A 12,765-nucleotide genomic window follows, 5' to 3' on the forward strand; every position below is an offset into this window, starting at 1 on the left:
TATGCTTCCATTTTCCATCCAACCCATACCTCACATACTCCATTGAACTCTTCCCCATTTCTGCTGGATGTTTCTGGGTTCCTCCATCTCTGGTATTGGGATTTTTACAGACGCTCTTAAGAACTTGAAAATCCAGTCCATCTGTCGATTGCTGTGTGAAGCAATTGCACAATTATTGCTAATCGGCTGTTACCTGGCTTGCATCCCGATCACTTCTTCCAGTCACACAATCAATGTCATTCCGGTTTTAAGGGTTTGAATTTTCAGGAGCCAGAACATTGAAATAAAAACCACCTTCTTTCCTAGGAAGTAAAGCTAAACGCCTTTAAATATAATAAATTTTGATAATTAGATGTGAAAGACGTTTCATTTTATTCCAATCAACTTCACATGAGTGTAAAACACAATGTCCTTGGCAATGCGAGTTTAGATTCATAGAATCCTACAGTACAGAAGGAGACCATTCAACCCATGAGTCTGCACCGACCACAATCCCATCCAGCTTCTATCACCATGCACTTACCCTACCTAGTCCCACTGACTCAAAGGGACATTTTAGCATGACCAATCCACCTACCCCGGTAGAATTGGGTTCAGTATATCCAGTCACTAACCACTGGAAAATGAGCACAGTTTTTCCATAGGAGGCAATTTATAATTTTCAACTTCTCTTCCAAGGGCTTACTTGTGGATTGTGACCCATTGTTCAAACAGGATTCATACAGGATTATATTAATTGCTTTGCTCACAAATTACATATCCGCTAATTACCATTCAACCTCAACTAGAAAGAGTGCAGAGAAGTTGGGACTTGATAGATTGAGTTATAAGGAGAGGCCGGATAGACTGGGACTTTTTTCTCTGGAGTGTAGAAGCTGAGAGGTGATCTTATAGAGGTCTATAAAATAATGAGGGGCATGGATTAGCTAGATAGTCAACATCTTTTCCCAGAAGTAGGGGAGGTTAAACTAGAGGACATAGGTTTGTAAGAGGGGAGAGATACAAAAGGGTCCAGAGGGGCAATATTTTTCACACAGAGGGTGGCGAGTGTCTGGAACAAGCTGCCAGAGGTAGTAGTAGAGGAAGGCGCAATTTTGTCTTTTATAAAGCATTTAGACAATTATATGGGTAAGATGGGTATAGAGGGTTATGGGCCAAATGCAGGCAATTGGAACTAGCTTAATGATCAAAAAAGAGGGCAGCATGGGTCCAAGGCCTGTTTCCTGTAAACCTCTGACTCTTCATACAGACTGCTTTTTAAACCAATTCATACTTTGCAGGTGCTGGTAAAGCCAGTAACATCACAAATGCAACCTTAACAATAAATATTGATATTTGGTACTCTAAGAGATATGAGTTACAAAACTGAAAAACAACATTCTTTAGTAGCAGGAGTTTCCTGCAGATGATTGTAAGGGATGATTTGGGGATGGCACTCCGCAGTTCTTTGTGCAGAGTGCTTCAGTGCTAGGGCCAACCACCTTCAGCTCCTTCGTCAATGACCTTCCTTCCATCATAAGGTCAGAAGTGGGGATGTTCACTGATGACTGAACAATGTTCGGCACCATTCATAACTCCTCAAATACTAAAGCAGTCCACGTCCAAATTCATTTGATTTGATTTTTGTCACATGTATTGGCGTACAGTGAAAAGTATTGTTTCTTGTGCACTATAATACGCATTCCATTCATAGAGAAGGAGAGAATGCAGAACGTAGCATTAGTCACAACTAGGGTATAGAAAAAGATCAACTTAGTGTGAGTTCTTCACTCAAAGGGTGGTGAATCTCTGGAATTCTCTGCCCGTTGAAGTTGTGGAGGCTGCCTCGCTAAATATATTTAAGTCACGGGTAGATAGATTTCTGATAGACAAGGGAATTAGGGTTATGGGGAGAAAGCAGGAAAGTGGAACTGATCCACTTCAGATCAGCCATGATCTTGTTGAATGGCGGGGCAGGCTCGAAGGGCTAGATGGCCTACTCCTGCTCCTATTTCTTACGTTCTTGTGAGTTGGCCCATTCAAAAGTCTGATGGCAGCAGGGAAGAAGCTGTTCTTGAGTCGGTTGGTATGTGACCTCAGACTTTTGTATCTTTTTCCTGATGGAAGGTGGAAGAACGTCCGAGGTGCATGGGGTCCTTCATTATGTTGGCTGCTTTTCTGAGGCAGCAAGAAGTGTAGACAGAGTTGGACTGTGGTGGTTCAAGACAGTTCACCACCAGGTTCTCAGGGTTAATTAGTGTGAGAAGTAGTGTAATTTTTAAGGCTGCAAGAGCTAACAGTACAATCAGCAGTGATGGACGAGTTCAGCAGCATACAGAAAGGGGGAGGCACATGACAGACAGTTAACTAGGTTACACGAAACAGATAACCGCAGTGATGAGATTAAGCGCAAAATGGGAGTTGAGAGAGTGTTAATTGAAGGAATGACACAATACAAGCCATTTACAGTGTTTAAAGTTAACAAGGTTAACAGCCAAATAAGGGGGAATAACACAATACAAGCCATCACAATGTTTGAAAAACAGTATAAAATGTGCTGCAAATCTATGTAAGGTGTGCCTATTTTGACTAGACACCCGGTCTTGCAAGAACGACAAATAAAATCTTGCTCCTTCAGAACTTGACTTGACTAAATTGTTTAACTGTGAGCTGTGTTTCTCACAATTGGGGGCTCGTCCGGGATCCTAACATCCCTGGTAGGGAGGTTGCCAGTGACAACTGGGAAGACGCGTCCCGTTCCAAATTGAATGGTCCCAGGTGTTCATCGGTGGACTTCTCTGCCACTGACTGTTGAGAATCCTAGGAAAGTTGTTCTGAACGAGTAAGTGGGAAACGATAGGCACCGTCGTGTGGTCGGGCAACGCTGCGGACCAAGGTAAGAAAAGTGACTTTTAAGTATTGCCTTGGCGACCGGGTCGTGGTAGGTAAACCATGGGAAGTGGGGGTAGTAGGACAAAGTCCCCCGGGAAAGGTGCTGGGAATCCGCGGAGAAAGGGTGGGGCCCCAGGGAACATCCCTCCAGAAAGTCCTTTTGGGACGGATGTTGGAAGAAGGGTGGGGCCCCAGGGAACATCCCTCCAGAAAGTCCGTTGGGAAGGATGTTGGAAGGTTTGGGCACTAGTACTAGGGATAAAAACAAGACGACAATGATGAAATATTGTGCTTTGTTTGGGTGAAGGAACCAATCAGGAGTCCGTCCGTCTTCTGGCCAAAGTACGGTTCGGTTGAGGATTGGGTTTGTCAGATTCTTAATAAATATGTGAGACAGAAGCAGCCGGCGTCCCAAGAAGGAATTGATCATGCAAGTTGCTGGATAATGTTAATTTAGGGGCTGCGGGGGAGGTTATGTGATGAGGGAGCAGAGGAAAGTCGAATAAGGGAGGTGCCCCTAGAGGCACTGGAGTTTGTGGATGGGTCACGAAGTATATAGATGGATCAGCATGAATGGGATGGACCTACAATTGGTCTGAGCAGAAAGAGGTAGAGAGAAGTATGTCAGTGGAACTGGGAACCCTGACATGGGCTTTTACTGAGGTGCGCGGAGAACGCTAATAGTGGTTATGTATTTGGAATTGTGCATGACTATATGACTGTTTGAGAGAGAAAGGGATTTGTCACGACATGAGGCACCCGAATCAAACATGGTCAAATTTATTAGAGGCCAGTGAGCTCCCATCAGTAAAGGGTTAAAAAGAGACAAGCAGGCTGACTCTGTATGGTACAGAGAGAGAGAGAGAGAGAGAGAGGGTGTAACTGTGTAATTGAGACCCTCATGTGATGTAATAGATATAGCCAATCAAAGTGAATTGCTTTAAGTTTTTAAGTTTACTAAATTATGTAGGGATCGGACAGAAATTTGAATTCTGCCAAGTGGGAAAGGTGGCATTATATTGCATCTTAAAGTTGTGAGGAGAGATAACCATTTAGGCACACAGTAGATTTGATTTTGTACTTGCCTGTGTTGGTTACAAAGGCAGAGCTGTAGAAATAATTAAACATGTAGATTGCACATTAGAATGCTTTCAGTATTTCTTCGTGCATCTGTGCTCCAAGTGATGTTTTGTTTTATTGTACCAGAATTGTAAGAAGGTGCAAGGGTCTTGATTTAGTGAGGATATTTAATGATGATAAAAATAAATCTTATTTTGGATTTTCTGAATCAGGCTTTAGTTAATTAAACTGCTGTACTTTGACTCACAATTAGTCTCAGAGGTATCTTTACCTACAAGGATTGGTGCCGAAACCTGGGATCTGTTTACGGGTCCGGTTGAATGGCCACAACTGGAGCTCCGGAACAGATTACCAAATTTAAGGGAGTGAATCAAAGTACAGTAGGTGCTCATCTGTGATGAAAAAGTGTGAGTGTGTGTGAGAGGTCTGAGCTGAGCACGTACAGACAAGGAGGCATCTGTCTTTACACCTAGCCCTAGACCAGTTGTTAAGAGGGGTAGCCCCCTACGCAAAGCTCAGGAGTTTGAAGTGGGTGTAAAGGCTAGAGAAGGATGCCTGGGATGTGGTGTTCAGACGTGAGTAAGAAAGAAAGCCGGCTTAATAGTGTGAGCTTAAAGGTGTAAGCTCACGAGTGTAAGCGGTGGTATGGAGGGGACTGATCACCCCTGATAGGTATCACCGGACTGTGATAAGAGCGACCTAGGGGTGGGATCCATTTCACCCACTAGATCAACAATGGAAATGATTGAAAAAAAAGGACAGAACTAAGAAAATTGGAATTCTCTTAGTTCGAATTAATTGAACAGGTTTAAACCAGATTAATTGAACACATCTCAGTCTTGGGTAAAAAAATATTGGGCTGACGACAAGGAGAAAATTAAAACGTCAGAATCACAGATTAGAGAGTTAGAAAAGAGAAACCAAACAAAGAAAATAGCAGTATTGTTAATACATCAGTTAGCTGGACTAATTGAACAAGTAGTCACTTCCACTAAGAAGTGGAGTGGGGATAAAAAAGATTAAGGAATTAGAATTCAGAGTAAGGGAACTGGAGAAACAAAACCAAGTGTTAGAAGACTACTGCAGAGGGACATCACCTCCCTACCCCGGCAGTATTAACAGACGGACAGGAACAGCAAATAGACCCGATAGTCTGGGCAGGGGAAGGAAACCGAGGGGGATTAGACGCTCCTCCTCTGCAAATAAATTTAAAAAAAGGAGAGACGGTGTGTGTTAAGCAATACCCTATACCTTTGCAAGAAAAAAGGATTACAGCCAGTAATTGAAGGATTGGTTAGAGATGGACTGTTAGAACCCTGCATGTCCCCTTATAATACCCCTATATTGCCTGTAAAGAAGCCTGAGGGAACGTACCGCCTGGTACAGGACCTAAGGCCCCTGAACCAGATAGTGACGATGCGACACCCCATTGTCCCTAATCCTTATATTTTATTAAGCAAGATTCCTCCTGATCACGGGTGGTTCAGTGTAGTGGACCTAAAAGATGCATTTTGGACATGCCCACTGGTGGAAGAAAGTCGAGACTTATTTGCTTTTGAGTGGGAAAATCCTATCACAGGACTGAAACAGCAGTTCAGGTGGACAGTGCTCCCACAGGGGTTCACAGAGTCCCCAAATCTTTTCGGTCAAGTCTTAGAGCAGGTGTTAGAAAGATTTAAAAAGCCTGATGAAATTACGTTACTACAATATGTAGATGACCTACTAGTAACAGGAGGAGGAAAGGAAAAGGTAATAGAAGCCACAAATAGCTTATTGAATTATCTGGGACAACAGGGATTCAGGGTGTCAAAGAAAAAGCTGCAGTACGTAGAGAAGGAAGTTAAATACCTTGGACACCTAATCAGTGAGGGAAGGAGAAGAATAGATCCAGAAAGAATACAAGGAATCCTAGATCTAAATATACCATGGACTAAAAAGGAACTTAGGAGGTTCTTGGGATTAGTAGGATACTGTAGATTGTGGATCAAAGGGTACGCACAGAAAACTAAACAACTATATTTGAAACTGTTAGAAGAAGAACCTAATGTTTTAAAGTGGACAGAGGATCTAAGCTGATAATAGAAACGAAACTCCCTTGGACTAAGTGCTTACCAAAAGCACTTTTGCGTATTTGTACAGCTCCTCGAAAGGATTTGGGTTTATCCCCCTATGAAATGCTATTTGGACTACCTTATATGGGGGCAGTCGGGGAGTTACCGGTTCCTGAAATGAATGATCAATTTGTAAAGAAATATATACTGGGCCTGTCCTCCTCGATATCTTCCCTTAGGAAACAAGGATTATTGTCGCAGACTCCAGCCCTCGACTTCACGGTACATACAATTCAACCAGGAGATTGGGTCCTGGTAAAGTCATGGAAAGAAACTAAGCTGCAACCGGAATGGGAGGAACCATATCAAGCACTCCTAACAACTGAGACAGTAATCAGGACTGCTGAAAAGGGGTGGACACATCATACTATAATCAAGGGACTGGTAAAACCTCCAGATAATTCCAACACGTGGATGGTCAAACTGACTGAAGAACCTTTGAAGCTGAAATTTAAAAGACTCTAAATAATCAATTTTTAGTTGCGGCGTGAGCGCGGGAAAGGAACTGTTTTGAATTAAGTTCTCTCCTAAAAGGTAACGAGAAAGGGATAGAATGGAAGGGGTAACCTGGATAATGCTTTCCTTCCTCTTGTCCAAGAGAGTACTTACAAGTATGGGATATAATTCAGATAAGTTAGAAGAGGACAAGGGAAACACTATGAGCTCAGTTACGGTTCTGGATCTCACTACAACACAGGTAGTAGAGACAGACCTGTGTTCTTTGGTAATATGTGGGGATCTGGTGAGCCAGCAAAAATATTCGGTAGAATCCTTACAATTTTATGCCGACGGAAAGTATCCTTGGGGTAAACTCCCTTCCATAATATCCCTTCATCAGAAACATATGCAGCCAAGATCAGAATGCCTAGATAAGGAATACAATCTTATAGGGACCAAATGGACTGAAAAAAAAAATAAGCAGTCCAGTCTTAGATCCTAAGAACCTCTCCCGGTACTCCATAGCTGGTGGGCCCTTCTTTACAGGTAACTGGACCAGGGACCAACAATTGCACCAGGCAGTATTTGGAATTAGGGTAAAGGAGGGAGGAAAATATAGCAAATTGAAATGTTGTTTCCGAATCTATGTAGATAAAAATTTGAAAACACCTGACTAGAATGATAAGGTTCCCCAAAACGACCCAAGGGCAGTAAGAGTGGTCGAAGTAAACAACCTAAAACAAATCCTTGAAATAGAGACTGGGTATGAGGAGACTAATGCCTGGGTAGAATGGGTCAAATACACTGTAAAAAGCTTAAATAAAAGCAATTGCTATGCCTGTGCGTCTGGGAAGCCAGTGGCCCAAATAGTACCCTTCCCTCTGGGATGGAAACGCGACAGAAGAGGTATGGAGTGCATGTTAGCCCTGTATCAAGAAAAGGAAGCATGGGGCAACCCGAACTGCACATCCCTATCCCTGATGTTCCCTCCTGTGGAAGCAAAGAACTTAAAAACTCCCCCTCAGTTTCTCACTGCCGTTGTGAATCACACTTCATGTGTGAACCGACAAAGGGCAGAGTTAACTCATAATATGGGGGAGTTAGAATCATGCTCAGAGGTCAGGAGCATTACAGAGAACGGAATGGGAGGGAACTATTCATCATTGAAAATCCCCAGAGCAGATATATGGTGGTATTGTGGAGGAAGGGTACTGAGGCCAACTCTACCCCCTCAGTGGAAAGGTACATGTGCAATTGTCCAATTGGCTATACCATTTACCCTGGCATTTGAAAAATCAAAAGGATCAGGGAAAACAAGAGATCAGTGATAGGAATTTCTTTTGATGAAAAGATATATCTAGATCCCATAGGAGTGCCTCGGGGAGTTCCAGATGAATTTAAAGCTCGAAATCAGATTACAGCTGGGTTTGAATCCTTGTTTTGGTGGGTAACAATAAATAAGAACGTAGATTGGATAAATTATATAAGATTGGGACGAGCAAGTGAATAGTATGTTAGCCAAACTGGAACAACCTACTCGCGCATATCTGGACTAAACCTGGAAAAAGGGATGCTAGTGAAAAATTACAGACAGTAAAAAGAAAAGGGGGGATTGTGAGAAGTAGTGTAATTTTTAAGGCTGCAAGAGCTAACAGTACAATCAGCAGTGATGGACGAGTTCAGCAGCATACAGAAAGGGGGAGGCACATGACAGACAGTTAACTAGGTTACACGAAACAGATAACCGCAGTGATGAGATTAAGCGCAAAATGGGAGTTGAGAGAGTGTTAATTGAAGGAATGACACAATACAAGCCATTTACAGTGTTTAAAGTTAACAAGGTTAACAGCCAAATAAGGGGGAATAACACAATACAAGCCATCACAATGTTTGAAAAACAGTATAAAATGTGCTGCAAATCTATGTAAGGTGTGCCTATTTTGACTAGACACCCGGTCTTGCAAGAACGACAAATAAAATCTTGCTCCTTCAGAACTTGACTTGACTAAATTGTTTAACTGTGAGCTGTGTTTCTCACATTAGGGATAAGCAATGACTGCCATCCTGACCAGGGAAGTCCACATCCATTGAATCAATAAAAAAAACACTCCCCCCTTCGAAATGGAACTTTTAGACCTTACCTACAATTTACCAAAGCGATTTATTTTTCACCCGACTGCTTTGTGTAAAATTCCCAAGGCCAAACTCCATTCAATAGCAACAAGAAGGGTGACCAGCACCAGACACACAACTTGCTTTTCTTTGAATAGTCACAGAATCTTTTCGGGTCTTAGCTTGACATCTCTTCTGAAGAATCCCTGACAATGCAGCACTCTCCTCATATTGCACTGAAGTGCACCTTGAATGGATCCACATTGTCTCTGGACTGGTGAGTGTGCTACACTTTATAATGGAGACATATTGCCAGATTGGTGCCCAAAAATTGGACTTTCATTGTTGCAACTATGTTTAATATTTTATTTGTGCTCTCTTACACAGGGAATTGCTAGGCCTCCATAGGAACATTGGAATCAGCCCTTCGAGCCTGCTCCACCATTCAATCAGATCATGTCTGATCGCTTCCTGGTCTCAAATCCACCTCCTCACCTCTTCCCCATATCCCTTTTCTTATTAGAAATATATCTACCTTTTCGAAACCATTCAACGATTCAGACTCCACTGGGCAAGGGGGCAGCGAGTTCCACAAATTCACCTCCCTCTGTGAGTAGTAATTCCTCCACATCTATTTTAAATCTACTGAACCTAGACCTGCGACCTCTTGTTCAAAATTGTCCTGCAAAGGGAAACATTTGGTCTACATTTATCAATCCCTTTTACTATTTTATATACCTCGATCGGACCCATATTAACATGTAGGCATTTTCTGTGATAAAACGTAGTCAGGTGAAAAAAAAACCTTCCCTTTGATTTGGATTAAGAATTTATAAATAATTCAAGAATGTGGATAGACAGGTCAGACTGCTCTTCTTAGTGATGTTACCTCACCCCAGCTGAAGAGAAACCAGATCCCTGACTCTGATTGTTTTTTCTGTAATCCAATTTCTCGTTTGTAGCAAAGAAAAGTATCTTTTAAATTCATTGGTTCAAGAACTATATTTCTTTCCTCTCTACCACCATCCCACAGAAAAAAAGCACCCACAATTTTACAAATATCCTTTAAATTTAGAAATTATAAACCATTTTAAACAAAATTATTGATTTAACATGTGGAAATTTTGCACATTTGTCACTCTTTGGACGCGACACCTAATGTTTCTAATGAAACGTGCTGTGGCTCAATCTACTTTAATCACTGGCTGGCAATGTAGTACAAGGTTGGCGTGAAGGTGAAACCTGAGTAGGTCAGAGAGTGTCACATGTAGGTTTAAAACACCAGTATGTTGAAAAAGAGCTTTCATCATACAACGTGACACTGCAGCAGGGATGAAGGAAAAGGAAGCAGGCCAAGCTAATGGCCCTTCGATAATAATTTTGGCCAATTCCATTTGTGGAAGGTGTGCAATAACCAACTTATACGAGAGTTTCACTGGTAAAGATGTGCACATACAGTAGTTGTTAGAGATAATATAAATATAAATATGACAAACACAGTCAACAGTACATTCTAATCAAACCCTCTGACCATACTAGTTTTACAGGAAAACTACACTACTGCTGGTAAGCATTCTTTCTGGTTGTTTCACAGCTTGGTATGGCTCCTATTCTGCCCAAGGCTGCAAGGAACTATAAAAGGTCATAAATGTAGCCCAATCCATCACGCAAACCAGCCTCCCATCCATAGACTCTGTCTACACTTCCTGTGTCTTGGCAAAACAGCCCGCATTATTAAGGACCCCATGCACCTTGGCCATTTTCTCTTCTACCTTCTTCCATCAGGGAAAAGTTACAGAAGTCTGAGGTCAAGTCCCAACTGACTCTCTATACCCTAGCTATGGCTGTAATGTTACATTCTGCACTCCCTCCTTTCCTTCTCTATGAATGATGTTTTGTCTGTATAACATACAAGAAACAATACTTTTCACCGTATGTTAATACATGACAATCATAAATCAAATCAAAGATGGCTTACTGAACCCTGAAAATCAGGATTTCAAATCAAATTTCTGAAATAGAACATAGAACACTACAGCACAAACAGGCCCTTCGGCCCACGAGTTGCGCCGATCACATCAACACCTACCAACCTACAGACCTATCTATAACCCTCAATCTCATTAAACCCCATATACTCATCCAGAAGTCTTTTAAAAGACCCCAGCGAGTTCGCCTCCACCACCACTGACGGCAGCCGATTCCATTCACTCACCACCCTCTGAGTGAAAAACTTACCCCTAACATCACTTCTGAACTTCCCTCCCTGCACAGCAGACCCACCATTAATGGTCTGTCTCCATTGCAAACTGGGATTGCTCTCCCGAAAAAGATGGAGGCTGAGGAGCAACCTGATGGAAGTTTATAAAATTGAGGGGCACAGATAGGGTGAATAGTTGAAAGCTTTTTCCCAGGGCAGAAATGACAATTACAAGGTGGCACAAGTTCAAGATAAGGGGGGGAAGGTTCAGCGGAGATGTGCAGTGGAGATCTTTTTACAGACAGGGTGGTGGGGGCCTGGAATGTACTGCCAAGAGAGGTGGTTGAGGCAGACACGTTAGTGACATTTAAGACTTATCTGGAACGACACATGAACAGGTGGAGAATAAAGGAATATAAGCAGTTTGTCTCGATAGGACAACATGATCAGCGCAGGATTGGTGGGCCTGTTCCAGTGCTGTACTGTTTTTTATTCTTGCTCAGAGGAAAAATTGCAAGGAGAAGTTTCAGGTAATGAATCAAAGTCTCTATATAGCTAATGCAGAAACTCAAAGCAGGAGGAGGCTGTTCGGCCCATCGAGCCTGCTCTGCCATTCATCTTGATCATGGCTGATCATAGAATTTAATATCCAGATACCCTCCCTCCCCCAACATATCTCTTTAGCTCCAAGGGCTACATCTAATTCCTTCTTGAAATCACAATGTTTTGCCCTCAACCACTTTGTGGGAGTGAATTCCACACATTCACCACCGTCTGGGTGAAGGAGTTTCTCTTCACCTCAGTTCTAAAAGCTTTACCCCTTATCCTCAAACTATGACCTCTAGGTCTGGACTCCCCCATCATTGGGAACCTTCTTTCTGAATCTACCCTGTCTAACCCTGTTGGAATTTTATAGGTTTCCGATAAGTTGTCAGATTCTGATGACCAAGAGTCATCCAGATGTGAAAAGTTAGCTCTATTCTCTCTCCACAGATGCTATCAGACCTGCTGAGATTTTTCAGCAATTTTGGTTGCAGATTCTGAGGTTTGCTGTGCATTTCCAGCAATCTGCTAATATATTTGTCATTGAACACCTTAAGTTCTTCCTTAGAACTGCAGGAAGTTCACAGTCAGTGCCAGAGATGGTTTAGCACTGGTGCTAAAACATGCTAAACCTAAACGTGTTAACATAAAACACAAGTTAATAGGTGATTAAAGCAGCATATGACATGCTTGCGTTCATCAGTGGGGGCTTTGAGTACAGGAGTTGGCAAATCACGTTGCATTTGGGGTACTGCGGGCCGTTCTGGTCATCACACTATCAGAGGAATGTGGAAGCTTTGGAGAGAATGCAAAGAAAGTTCACCAGGATGTTGCCTGGTCTCGATGGTTTTGACTACGAGGAGAGATCTAATAAACTGGGATTGTTGTAACTGGAAAGATGGAGACTGAAGGGAGACCTGATAAGAGGTCTACAAAATTACGTCAGGCATAGACAAGGTGGATAATCAGAGGCTTTTTTCCCCTCCAGAGTGGAAGTGTCAATTACATGGGGACACAGGTTCAAGGTGAGAGGGGGAAAGTTTAAGGGAGATGTGCAGGGGGAGATTTTCCACGCAGAGAGTGGTGGGTGCCTGGAACGCAGTGCCAGAGGAGGTGGTGGAAGTAGGCACATTAGCAACATTTAAGAGGCATCTGGATTTGTACATGAATAGAGAGGGAGTGGAGGGATGCGGACTCAGTAAAGGCAGAAGGGTTTTTTTAGTTTTTAGTTAGGGCATCACCATCAGCACAGACTTTGTGGGGCGAACAGCCTGTTCTTGTACTGTACCTTTCTTTGATCTTTGCATAACAGGTCAGTTCTAATGCCTCAAAACCCTCATCTCTTCTTTACAGATCCAGGCAGTGATTGAATTTTTTTTTGGTTTTAGAACAAAATTTTGACTCCTAGCC

This window comes from Carcharhinus amblyrhynchos, chromosome 2 (assembly GCF_965287045.1).
Source record: "Carcharhinus amblyrhynchos chromosome 2, sCarAmb.v2.hapA, whole genome shotgun sequence".
In the NCBI taxonomy this organism is placed as follows: Eukaryota; Metazoa; Chordata; class Chondrichthyes; order Carcharhiniformes; family Carcharhinidae; genus Carcharhinus; species Carcharhinus amblyrhynchos.